At 36.8% G+C, this 14,044-nt stretch overlaps 1 protein-coding gene across 2 annotated transcripts in view; it reads left to right on the forward strand.

Annotated features, from left to right (window-relative positions):
• CDKAL1 (CDK5 regulatory subunit associated protein 1 like 1) overlaps nucleotides 1-14,044 on the forward strand; it is a 661,526-nt gene that overhangs the window by 119,433 nt on the left and 528,049 nt on the right. The gene's annotated exons all lie outside the window — the stretch shown is intronic.

Consider the following 14,044-nt stretch of genomic DNA (forward strand, 5'->3'; position numbering starts at 1 on the left):
ATGTCTGTGTGTGTGCACGCTTGTCTGCTTTTCTCAGTGTAGATGCATCGAGAAAGAAACTGACAGAATCACATGATAGAAACTGTTCTGGGAAAAGTACAAATTAATGTGTATGTCAAGGATCTCTTTTACAGTATGTTTTAGAATCAACAGCTCATCCTTTGTGCCAGGCAGTGACGTGTTTTCTAGCTCATAAATTTCTTTTCTGTTATAAGAGGTCAGATAATAAAAGTTGATGGCAAAACTAAAAAGTTTAATTTGATACTTTCCTTAAACACATGTCAATATTTTATGATAGTTACTGAAGAGAAAGACTTATTTTTCTTTGAATGAGAAAATGTCAACATGTTTTATAGTTTTTTTGGTCATCTGTGGTTGAAGCATAGATTAATTTACTGTTTTGATGTTTTACCATTTTAATAAATAGCAAAGATTTTGGTATACTTGATCAAGTAAATTTTAAAATGGTAATTAAAAAAATTAAAATAGAAATGATGGGTATTCATTGAGCAAATCCTGGGCACATGGCACTTTGAGTTTATATTTCTGTTGCCCTCATTGTCCTACTGCCCAAGTAACTTCAGGTAAGTGGTTGAGCCTTAGAACTGGATGTGTGAGGAGAACACTTACGTGCCTGAGACTCTTGGGAAGAAGGTCACTGTTCAGGGGGTTGAGAGGAGGAGCCTTATCTGTATTCTTAGTGGAGGAGAGGAAGGTCAAGGACCTGGAATTAGGGAAATCTTTCCTCTCCTGTAATCCGAGGGCAGTAGTTCTGATCCTAGTAGGCTCAGTGATGCTTTTGTGTAACAAGTGCATTGCATTGTACCCTTTATTATTCTGAGATGAAATTCATAAATAATATAATCTACCTGTACACATAATAGCAAATAACACTGCTCTGAATAGAATTAATGTTAGGGGAAAACCCAAAACTTGGTAAGGCATAGATACGGTAGGAAATGAAGGAATGTGTGTATATAGAAGCACACGGAATGTGAGAAGAGTGAAGGCAGTCTCATGTGTGTGGCTTTATTAGCTTAAATACCAAGAATGCCCTTGCCCTAGGGATGCACCTTTCTCTCAAGCAGATGACAATTCTTTGGGAAAGTTCTCAGCAACGAAGTGTGATTTTCTTTTCCCCCCCTCCATTTTCATAAAAGTTGGGTTCTTGAAACTGTTTTAAAAATGCATTGTGTTTATATGTGAAACAGAGTTAGATTCTAGATATTGTAAATATGTTTTTTACCTACATGAATGTTCAGTGGGACATTCAAAACTCATACAGGACATATGGAATTCTTTGTACAGGACAGACCTATGCATTAGAAGAAATCTAGCACCTCTCACTTCCGTCCACTAAATGGCAGTTGCAGTCTCCAGTATCATAATCAGAAAGATTCGATCGATTTAATGACGTAATGGTTTAAATTTCTGTGTGGCCTGAAGCACCCAAATCAATATTTTAAAAAAAACACAGATTTTTAAATATATAGAATTTATATGTATGTATGATTTATATTTATATGAACATAAAAAATCATATCTAAAAATCATATGTGTGTGTGTGTGTGTGTGTATATATGAATGAATGAATGAATGAATGAATGAATAATGTCAGAGGGCTCCTTGAATGAAACAGCTTAATTGGACAATTTCCAAATGGTATGAATAAGCAATTTATAGAGGAGGAAATGCAAGTAAACATGAAGGAGTTTCATCCTTACTGGTGGTCAGAGAAATACAAATTAAAATGAGATACTGTATTTTGCTGAGTATGTTGGATTCTTCCCCCCCCCCCCCCCCCCCCCCGGGAGATCCTGTGCTCCTAAGATTGTGGGGAAATGTTTACTCTGATTCATTGCTGGTACATTCACATATATCTGAATTACTGCCATCTTCTGGGAAAGTAAGTTTTTGATAGGTATAAAAATAAAAAATATATATGCCCCTTGAATTAGCAATTCTGTGTTTTATGACCCTCTCCCCTACAGATAGGAAGAGACTTGTCTTCAAGGATAGGGATATAATCACCTATTGCTTTATTGTTACATATTACTCTTATCCATAATAACGGATAAGAGCTCTTACTCCACTCTCCGCTTCTCTTCCATGCTCTCTTCTCTCTCTCTGTTCCTCCCTCCCTTCCTTCAACTGTACAGCTAGAGATGAAGGTTCCTTATCTTTTCACTTATGGATTTATAGAATACTTCTTTGTGCCCTTCCTTATTTATGGATTCATAGAAATAGTGTTCTATCTTATGTACATATTTTATTTAACCACGTACCTTCTGATGGACATTTAGGTTTTTTTCTAATAATTGGCTATTATAGTTATTGTCTATGGGCCTGTTTTGACTGGGACTTTATAGAGCCTTAAAATTTTTTTAACTTGCATCTTGAAATGATATCATACTTAGAGAAAAGATGCAAGAGTAATGCAGAGACTTCCTCTAGACCCCTCACTGCAGTTTTGTAATGCTCAGATGTCTTACATCACCATAATGCAATTATCAAAGCAGGAAATGAATATTGATCTGGTACAGTGAACTATTATACAGATCTTACTCACACATTGTCTTTTTTCCTAGTTCAGGGTCCCATTTTGGATCTCCCAATGCATTTAGTTGTCATGCCAGTCTCTTTCAGTGTGGGACAGTTTCTCAGTCTGTCTTTGTCTTTTATGACATTGACACTTTTGGAAACTGCTGGTTAGTTATGTTGTAAAATGTTGCCTAATTGGAGCTTTTCTGGCATTTTCTCATGATTAGCTTCAGCTGTGCATTTTATCAAACCTACAGAAATGATAGATATGTGTCCTCAGTACGTCAATCATACCAAGGAGATTCTGGGTGTTGTAATATTTCTTTATAGTTAACTTTAACATATAGTAACTAGTTGTTAAATTTATTTCATTAAGTTGGTGGCTTTTGCCTTTCTCCACTGTAAAGTTATTATCTTCCCCTTTGGAATTAATAAGTATTTGGTGATACTTTGGGATTATACAAATACTCTTGTGTCTCATCATGCTTTCACCATAAAATTTAGCCATTGATTATTTTTGCCTGCAACAATAATACTGTAGTGTTTATCAAGTGGTCATTTTTCTATTTCTTTTTTTTTTTTTTTAAAGATTTTATCTATTTATTTGAGAGAGAATGAGATAGAGAGAGCATGAGAGGGGGGAGGGTCAGAGGGAGAAGCAGACTCCCCGCCGAGCAGGGAGCCCGATGCGGGGACTCGATCCCGGGACTCCAGGATCATGACCTGAGCCGAAGGCAGTCGCTTAACCAACTGAGCCACCCAGGCGCCCACCAAAATGTCTTTTTCACAGGAGAATGGGTTAGTAATTCCGAAACTACTCTATATGCTTAAAAGGATTAAACAAATAACGTGTACACGGTGGGAAATGAGAGGTGTGTTTCTCGCAGCTACAGAATGGAGTTAACATATAAGAAAGGAGGGAAGGCTGGGAATAAATTCCATGCAGTTGACATAGAATCAGAGAGAGTAGTATGACCTTGTGCTTTTCAGTACATACACCATACACTGATAAACACAGATGTTTGTATACATATATACATTTCCTAATTCTATCCACTAACATTGACTAGAAGCAGTGACATCCCACTAGCAAAGAGCATACAAGTGCTCAGATTAGGTGTCTTTATACCAGTCACCAATCAAAGGAACCAGGCTCTGTGGAGAAATGGCTCCATTCAGGACTGAAGCAAGGTGAGGACAAAATAAGCCTGAACTATCTCATGTGCCAGAAAGGAGTCAACCTAAAGGAGTTTCCACTGGTCAACTCCAGAACAATTTGAGGAATAAAATAATGATAGTAAGGGATTATTATGCTCCACAGAATAAATAAATAACCTGGACTCTACAATGAAATAAATAAACAGGAGTCCACTCTCTTCCTTACAGCAAGATTCCAATTAATTAATGTAGACAGCATGATGGAAATAGAAAAATGAGGGCGCCTGGGTGGCTCAGTTGGTTAAGCGACTGCCTTCGGCTCAGGTCATGATCCTGGAGTCCCGGGATCGAGTCCCGCATCGGGCTCCCTGCTCGGCGGGGAGTCTGCTTCTCCCTCTGACCCTCCCGACCCTCCCCCCTCTCATGCTCTCTCTCTCTCAAATAAATAAATAAAATCTCTAAAAAAAAAAAAAAGACGTTTTACTAACTAGAATATGTTTAAGTCCTTTTTGTCTTTCATCTTACAATATGTAGCCAAAATGTTGCTTTCCCAAGTTAGACTGAATGTGGTTATGTTATTAATTTGTGATTCAATTAAGTTAATTTGGAGCCATTTGTATTCCATTACGGATTCTGCCCACTTCCTGTCTGGTTTTATTTTATTTATTTATTTATTTTGTATTTTTGTTTGTTGAGTATTTGAAACATTAGCATGATTTTCAGTGTCAGAACTATGCTAATAAGTAGTTTACCAAGGGAAGGGTCATTGCCCTGTCACTGTTCCCGCCCTCCCCGTTACCCCGTTCTTTTCATCCTCATCTCCCAGTAGCTGCTGGCTTATTCTTCCTTTTTTCCACATACAAGCACAAGTCAAGTTGTGATTTTCCTATTTCTGTCATGCCTTTTATAGTTATTAATTGGAATTTTACTGTGAAGAACTGTTTTTTTCTCCCTACTTATTCAGTTATTTATATCAGTATGGACTCATGGTTATTTGTTCTGTGGGTCATAATCCCACAGAATAAGTTGTACCGAATTCTGGATACAGAATCCATGTAATTTTTAAAAATTTCCCTTTGTTTTTTACTTAACCGATAGCGTATTGTAGATATTCTTTTATTCTGTAATATAGCCTATGAACTTTGTATCAGCTGATAAGAGATCGTCCTCATTCTTTTGTATGGCTGTACCTTACTCCACTGTGGATGTATCAGGGTTTATTCTACTGATTTCCTGTGTGTGGACATTTAGGTTGTTTCCATTGTTTTGTAGTTCCAAATAGTGCTGCAGTAAGTAAACTTTGGCACATAGATTTTTATATTGTTGGAGGTGTGTCTTTAGGATACATTTCTAGAGTGGAGATTGCTAGGTTGAAAGGTAAGTACATGTAGAGATATTACCAAAATACTCTTCAAAAGGGTTGTGCTGATTTGCATTCTTAATGGGCATTGTATGAAAATTGGACATTTCCACAGCCCCTCAAACAGTGTCGTTGTCATGCTTTATATATAATTCCACCATTCAGTAGGGGAGTATGGTGTCCCAGGGTTATCACTTTCAGTTCTCTCCTCTGATTCTTTTTATGTTTGGCCATTTTTATATCTTTGTTAATTTTTCATATCTTTTTCTTATTTCTTATCAGTTGTCTCAATTTTTGTAAGTTTTTATGTATTACAGATAATTTGTCTGTAATATATGTTACAACATACACGTTCTCCCAGTTTTTCAGTTGCCTTTTGACTGTGCTTATGGTGTTTTAGTGATAGATAAAATACTTCATTAAATTTATAAAATGTTTTTCTCCAATTTCTCCTGGATATTGAGTCCTAGTTAAGCCATAGCCTTTTTGTACACTGAAAGTAAAGAGAAGCTCACTCATGGTTTCTTCTAGTACTTGTTTGAGTTCATTCTTTTGCATTTGCATCCCTGATCCATTTGGAGTGTATGTTTATGGACGCTGTTGAGGTATGGATCTACTTTCATCCTATCCGAATAGCTCCTTAATTGTCCCAGTGCTCTTTATTAAACATTTTTTCTTTGCTCCAGTGTTTTGAGATGTCATCTTTATCATACATTTCCAGATTTACCTATGTCTAATTTGAGCTTCTTGCTTTATTCCACGGGTCTATTTGTTTGTTTATGTTCTGTCCACTCTGTGTTCATGGAAGTTTTATTTTTGAGTTGTTATCTGGTAGAGTTAATCTCTCATCGTGGTTTTTCATTTTTCATTTTTTTTCTCACTATTCTTGCATGTCAGTTTCTTCAAATGAACTTTATCACCTTTCTAACTCCATGACAAAAGTAGTTGGTACTTTCCTGGTAAATAAAAATTAATCACAAATTAACTTGGGGAGAACCGACATTTTTATGATGTTGATTCATCTTATCCAAGAATAGGAGATGGTACGTTTATTCAGGTCTACTTCTCTTACTTTCAGGAGTGTTTTAGCCTTTTTCCCAATATAGATTTGGGATGTAGCTTGTTCAGTTTATCCTTAAGAATTTTATGGTTTTTGTTTGCTATCTTAAATGCTTTCTGTACCTCTGATGAAGATTCTATTTTTTGTCCTCAGATTGGTTATTGTTTGTGTCTACAAAGGCTGTTGTTACTTTATGTTTATTTTATATTTTAGCTTAATTTTTATTGTTAATTTTTATGAATTTTTGTAGGATTTTCTAGATGCACTATCGTTTCATCTGCAAATAGAGTTTCATTTCTTCTTTAGCAATTTTTATCCTTTAATTTATTTCTCTTGCCTAATTACATTGGCAGTAAGCTCATTGGCTTGAGGATAGGGAGAGCTTCTTGGAGGATATTCTTTGGACAGGAAATAAGTCTCTGTCTTCTGTAAATCAGCATTTACTGGAAATGTCTCTCAGCTCCCTTTTTCTGAGGGTTCTTTTGGGATATTTTCCATTTCATATGATCTGGCTCTATTTTAGACTGAAATCTTTCACACTTTCAACTTCTGTTTAGTTTTATAAGGGTGGTTGCAGCATTATTTCATGTGTGGATATTTATAAATTACAATTTTCTTGTCAATTGTGCCTTTAGAATTAAAGTGCTCTTTTCATGTTTAAGTGTTTTGGCTTGAATTCTGCTTTGCTCTCTTTTGCTTGTTACCACTTTGTATATCCTTTTAATTTTAGCCATTCTGAACTATGCTTAAGATGTGTCTCTTATATCTGGAATAGAGTTGGGTCTTGCTTTGTGAGCCAGATTTGAAGTCTTGTTGTCTTATTGATATGACTGATAAATTTGGTCTCAAGTCTGTGGTGATATTTTGTAATTATGAGATTTATTTATTTTTTTTAATTAATGACATGTGATTTAGGAACATTTGTATTATTCTGTGGTTACCTTTGTCTCTGTACCTTTTAAATGCCTGCAATTCTCTGTTACCCATTTAATCATTTAGCATCTGTTGTGTTAGAGTTTAATGGTACCCTTTAACTTCTGGCTTTTGCCAGCCAAAGAACTTATTTTACCTTCTCACCTCCTTTCCCTTTTCTTCACATTCTTTTTGCATTACTTCTGTTTTGTTACAACATATAACATTTGCATATTAATCTTAAACTTTCAAAGGTGAATGTCCCCACCTTTATTTTAATCTTAGATTTATAGTTATGTGTATGAATGGCCTTATCACTCTTTTTCCTGTCATTTGTTAGGTGCATTAAGCTAGAGTCTTCAAGAAGGGATAGTGATTCTTCTATGTTTAAAACTGTTTTTACAAGGCATTGATACTTGAAGGACAGCTTGGTTGGATATAAAATCATTATTCATACTTTATTTCATGGACTTTCTAAACAGTGCTGTTCCGTTGTTGCCTTGCATTGTGTTTTGTTTTAGACGACTCTGATGCCAGTCAGATTTGTTGGCCTTTGTTCATTGTTTTATCCTTTTTTGCCTAGAGGCCTTGAGCTTTTCTTTATCTTTGAAGCCTTTGAGTTTTCTAAGATGCATTTGGGAGTTGATTGTTTCAGGTAAATTCTTCCAAGTATTGGTTGGCACTTTCAATATGTAGATTTAGATCTTTTATTTCTGCAAAGTTTTCTTGGATTATAGTTTTAAATACTGATTTTACCCCCCCGCCGTGTTTTTGTTTTTGGTTTTTTGGTTTTTTGCTCTTCTTTTGGGACTCCAGTTTTATGAATGTTATTCCTTCGTTCCTGTTTTCTAATTCTACTACTTCTCTCTGACATTATTTTTAACTTCTTTTTATCTCATTTTTATTATCTTGATTGTTTTACTGCATTTCTCCAATACTCCCTATTAAATTTTTATTAGAGTTTTAGAATGGATCTTTATATTTAGAAGGCTTCATTTTTGGGTGGGCTAGTTGGGAAGGCCCTTTGAAGGCATAAGTCTAAATATAGGTCTCAGGTGAGTTCTATATTTATTCATAGTCAGTAAGAGAAGAACATTCCAGAGCAGAAAAACACTAAAAAAAAACAAAAACAAACTTTTTTTTTTTTCCTACTACCATTCTGGTTCTACCCTCTTCAGGCAAGACCTAGCTTATTACGAGGAATAGAAATTAGATGTGGGTAGTGTTTTGTTTTTTTTTTTTAAGATTTTATTTATTTATTCATTAGAGACAGAGAGAGAGAGAGGCACAGGGAGAAGCAGGCTCCCAAGGAGCAGGGAGCCCGATGCGGGACTCGATCCCAGGACCCTGAGATCATGACCTGAGCCGAAGGCAGACGCCTAACCATCTGAGCCACCCAGGCGCCCCTTGTTCTGTTTAGAACTAATTGACAAAGGGTTCATTATGATTAGTAGTGGTGGATAGAATGAATGAATGATTTTTCCACTAGTAACTTGTGGATATGAAGTAGAGTGAGAATGAGTGGCACTGTTATCCATGGCATCGGCCACCTTGTCAAATAAACCACCATGTGGGAGATACTTTTAGCCATTTCTTGAACAAATGCTGTCACTCATCTCTTTGGTGTTGGACACTGTAAGAGGCACTGGGGACATGGACCCTGTCTGAAAAAGAGCTGAAAATAAGTCTCTTTAGATAAGATCTTTAAATACAGTTCTGTTCTGTGTTGAATGGCTTATAGAGAGACTCAGGTATAATTAAAATTTGTAGTTCCTGAAAGATGAATGAACATTGCTTTTGAAATTTATTGGAAGAACATCTTTTAGGATACAATTATGTTCAATTTTAGAAACCTTTTATTGTAATAATTCTAGTCTCCCAAGTGTTGATTTTTTAAAAAAAATATGACATCAGGGTCATCTTGCTGTGGCTCAGTTGGTAGAGCATGTGACTCTTGATCTTGGGGTCATGAGTTTAAGCCCCGCTTTAGGCATAGAGATTACTTAATAAAAATGACATTATATTTGAAGTTTGTTTTCTTATAAATGTGTGCCAAATCAAGAAAAACTGAGAATGAATTTCCTGCCAGAAAGGACTGTTAGCAGTGTTTGATTCTTTACGTTCATTGCTTAAACCACGACTATTCTAGGACTAGTCTTTTTTTAAAGATGGTTAAAACTAGGACAGGTTGTCACTTGTCTGGAATTGTTCTTTCAATAAGCGAGACTTTCTGAAGACTGAATGTTGTCTGTCACTGTCTGCATCTGTGATTCTCTTTATTCTGACTGAAAGAAAATCTTTACTTCCTGCAAGTAGCTTTATATAGAAAGCTGGCACCACAGGGCACTTTTGGATCAACTCTTGTGCCTTAAAAAACATAGGAAGATGTAATTTAACACTGATGTTTCTGTTCAGCAAGGTGAGGCTGTTTGTAACAGGGCAACACTTAAAGCTGTGTTTCTTGTTTGCTAATCTGCGAAGAGGCATCTTGTTTTATCATCAGAGTTTTCCAACATCAGGATGTGATTTTAAGAAAATAACAGTTTTTGATCCCGAGGATACCATTTAGTGCCTGAAATGAACAGTCAGAAATGAAAAAGCAGGTTCGGAAGGGTACATGGCTTCAGTTGTGTTTGTTGCATCACCGTAGTTGGGATTATTTAGCTCAAGCGTCTTTCCTGCTGGCCTGCTTCAGCTCAGTTGTTTGAGTTGTCATGAATGCATTTACAGTTCCATGAAAACATGGCATCTCGAGGTAGATGAGTCCCTGTAAGGACTTCATAGAATACTGTTGAAGTGTGATCTGGAATCTGAAGTGTTTCTGGGTAGAAAAGGCCCTGTGCATGCTGACCCTTAGGAAATCCCAGTTTTTTCCTGCTTCTTATTTGTGTATCTTCTTCCCTCTACCTACCCCCCCCCCCCCCCCCCGACTGAACAGGCTTGACCCAGTATCTACCTGCATCAAAATTCTGTGTTCTTTCCATTTAACTATGCTTTGCAAATTTATTGAATTCCTACTCCATGGCAGACATTGTCTTAGAGTCCAAAGATTAAAAAAAAAGAAGAAGGCCGAGTCCTGTCTTTTACTTGAGAGGAAAGACCCTATGCCAGTTACCAGTTTAAAGTTTCTCAGCCCCCAATACAGTCTTCTTTATGGGACCAGAAGCTGACGTGGAAGTAATGCTCCCGTATTAGTCACTGCAATATTAGCTTTGTCAATAGAGGGCGCTGGAGAGACATTGCAAGGTGGGAGTGGCCGGGTGCTGCTCTGGTTGCACCCCTACCTTTCTCCTTCCCTGCAGGAGCAGCCTGTGGCTCTGTGGACAGTGGGTGTGGCTGCCGTGATCTTGCAGGCCACATCCCTTAAGAAACTCTGGTTCTGGCTGTACCATTCCATTTGTCCTTGACTGATGTTCCGTTCCTCCTCTGACTGCATAACATTTTTCTATTATCCAGATCTAAAGTCTTTCCTTAAACTCCAGCCCCAGTTACGTTTCCTAACTTGTACTTCTTTAAAGCAGCCTGTACTTAGCATAGCTGTATTGTAACTTTTCTTTGGCTTGGGTTTTTCTCTCCGTGAAAACTGCGAGCTCGTGTTTACTTCAGTATACCCAGTGCCCTGCAGAGCCTCTCAAATGCTTCCTGAATTGATTTAAATCTGTTGATGCTCTTTACTCTTTGCTTCTATCTAGTAAACATTGCTTCTGAGGGAAAATAATAGCTATCTTTTACTGAGTAATGTGTGAGATGGTTCTGCATACTCTGTCTTATTTAGCCTTATTTTAAACTCGAGGAAACAGGTACATTTTGAGGGATTAAGTATCTTGCTCCCAGGTTTACGTCGCTAGGACGTGGTGGAGTTGTTTTTTTTAAACCCACTTCAGAGACCCATACGTGTTCAGAAGATGTTAAAACTTAAATGAGTTTTTATGTTTCTCTTTCTCACTTTTTAAAAATTTGGTGTGTTTCTAATGGTTATTTTTATTATAGTTAGCATAGATCCAGTAGAGAGCCATACAATCCAGCATCTGGTTAAAAATTCCTAGTTGTATTTATACTTAGAGATTTATCTGTTAGCAGAAAGTTGCTTAAGAATAGTGTCTTGTCCTCTTCAAAGTTGGAGTTAATAAAATGGTTCTTTCATCTCTCACAGTTATTTCTAGGGAAAGAAAATCACAGGGATAAACCATAATGTCCATTTTATGACTATGGTGTAATTCCATCTGGGGATAAATGGTGTTTTCTTTGTCATTGATTATTGTTTGTTAAAGGTTTATGTTGTGACACTGATTTTCAAAGTCATAGATGATTTATCTAGAAGTCATTCAAAATTGAATGATAAGAAATGTTTTTATTGTAAAAGGATTATGTTTTATAAAGCTGATCTTAGTGTTTTAAATAGCTCATTAAAAAAAATACCATTGGTTGTTGATCCATAGACTTTTGAAACTGTTTTACTTGCCAATTATAAAATAGTAGCTTGCAGATTTTACAGCATTTGGGAAATACAATGTAAAAGTCACCTGTACCTCCTTTTGTCGTGGTTACCATGGTTAAATGTAGGCATATGACTTTCCAATCTTTTTTCTGTATTGGTTTCTCTTTTACATAGATGAAATTGTTTTGTAGTATTTTTGTATCCTCCTTGAAAAAAGCAGTTGAGTTTAATACATGATATATTAATTTTAAATGGCTGCATAATGTTTCATTTTATAGATCTATTATTTATGTACATTCTTTGGCCAAGCACTTAGGTTTTATCCAGTGTGTCACTTACTACAGTAAATATATTATAATCATCAAATAAATCAACATGTTTGGGTATAAGTCTTTGTGTTCATTTCTGGTTATTATATATTAAGCAGATCAGATTCTCAGAGATGGAACTTGGGGTCAAAGAGTAAGCATTTTAAGAACTCTAGATACATTTTGTCTCATTGTTCTCTAGACAAAATGTATCCATCAGCCTCCTTAGTGTATGAGAGTGAGGGGAAGATACTTTTCCCTCCTGTGCTTTTGGAATTACCATTTTTGTCTTTGCTAATTTAATGGGGGTTGGGATGATAGCTCATTGTTTTAATATATGTTTCTTTGATTACCAATGAAGTTAATATTTTCATATTTATTTGGGTTAGTTACCATTTGTATTGTCTTTATTTTAGACTTCATGTTTTTCAAGTATGCTCATATGAGCTTGTGTATTGAGAATCAGCTGTAAGAGAACTTTCAAAGTTAGGACTTCTTTATCATGCTCATGGAAACAGTAATAAGAATAAATTTGACTTTCAAATTTTGAGAAAAGATTTTGCAGATCTAATATGAATTCATTTAATAATATTCCTATGTACCCACCATTGTCTGCTTGAGTACTTTCATGTGTATTAAAAAAAGAAATCGAGATTGTGGTATGCTATAATTATTTTGCTCATAAATAATGACATATATTTTTAAAATAAAATGAAATATTTATCCAGGAAATAGATAATAATGACCTTCAAATTCTTGAGGAACTACGGGTGGGTTAGATGCTTTATGACTCCTGCCCTAGAGGTTTTGTGGTTCACATTTGTAAGCTACCATTTGTTGTCCTGTCTCTCGTCTTTGGCTCTCTCCAGCTTTTCTTTTTGAATCCTTGGACTAGTTCCTGTGGAAACTGTGAGTTCACAGTGGTGCCCTCCGGGCCAGGGCATCTCTGGCCAGCAGATCGTGAGCAGCCGCTGCTGCTGAGCGCAGGTGCACGTGCAGATGGCATGGTGGGGCCAGCCTGCCTTCTGCTTGGTGGTGCGGGAGAGGGATTGATAATACAGCTTACTCTGCATAATGGTAGCAGGAGTACCGGGCTAAGTGAAAGTCCGAACTGGCAGAGCAAACATACACACTTAATTTACTCTGTAGTTTTATTAAACTTCCTTATTAACGCTCGTAACCAGTGGTCTCAGCGCTTGGTGGTTTGTCTCCTTGCCTCCTCTCTCGCACTGTATCTTCAGAGGGAGGTGAGAATCATAGGTATGGAAAGGGCTTGAAAGCAGCCATCCTGAGTCGGAGCGGTGCTTAGTCATCTGTGCTTCCATAATGTAGCGTGGACTCCAGGGCAGTGTAAGCGCAGCTCATTATGGCCTCAGTCTGTTTTTTTTTTTTCTTTCCTCCTGGTTGTCTCCAAAATGGGGAGTACACACCCCTAGAGTAGAAAAGCCAGGGCATTGCTTTTGCTTGTTGTTAATACTAGGACACTGGGACATTTACATAAGATCACGGTCTACTTATTAGGAGTTTTTCCTTTTTTAAAATTTATTTTATTATTTTTAAAGATTATTTATTTGCGAGAGAGAGAGAGTGCACATGAGCAGGGGGAGAGACAAAGGGAGAGGGAGAGAGGATCTCCAGTAGATTCCCCGCTGAGCGCAGAGACTGTCATTGGACTTGATCCCACGACACTGAGATCATGACCTGATCCCAAATCAAGAGTCGGATGCTCAGCCGACTGAGCCGCCCAGGCGCCCTGAGTTTTTCCTTTTTAAAAAATTTTTCCTCCAAGTCAGGCTACATAGAGTACATACGAAGACATGAAGTCGACGACAGTTCACATTCTTTCTTTGCTAGGATTTTACTCTGAATTTAAAGATGTCAAAATGACTAAAGACTTCAGAAATGACAAGCATGGAAGTATTCTCAGTTTGTTATGTAAGTTCCGAGTTCACCTGGAGTTTTATAACTGTTTTAGGTAGTTTTCTGTTTGGAGTCCCAAACACCAGGGGATCTTGTGAATTCTGTCTACAACTAATAAATAAGTGTAATTCATCTCTGGTTTTCTTCTAACTTCTTTTAAATGCTTATCTATAATGTTCAGAACTGCTCTGGGCTTTTGATTTGGTATTCCACAGAATTTCTGTCTGGGTCACAGAGGACTTAGTTTTTGGAACTCTGAAATTTGATTATTCTTATGGTTTGAAAATCATGAAGCCTAAAGTGAAAGCCACTGTAGAAAGCTCCCTGCTAGGGAATATAGCTCTGAG

This window comes from Mirounga leonina, unplaced genomic scaffold, assembly GCF_011800145.1.
Source record: "Mirounga leonina isolate KUSES-001 unplaced genomic scaffold, KU_Mleo_1.0 Mir_366, whole genome shotgun sequence".
NCBI classification, from domain to species: Eukaryota; Metazoa; Chordata; class Mammalia; order Carnivora; family Phocidae; genus Mirounga; species Mirounga leonina.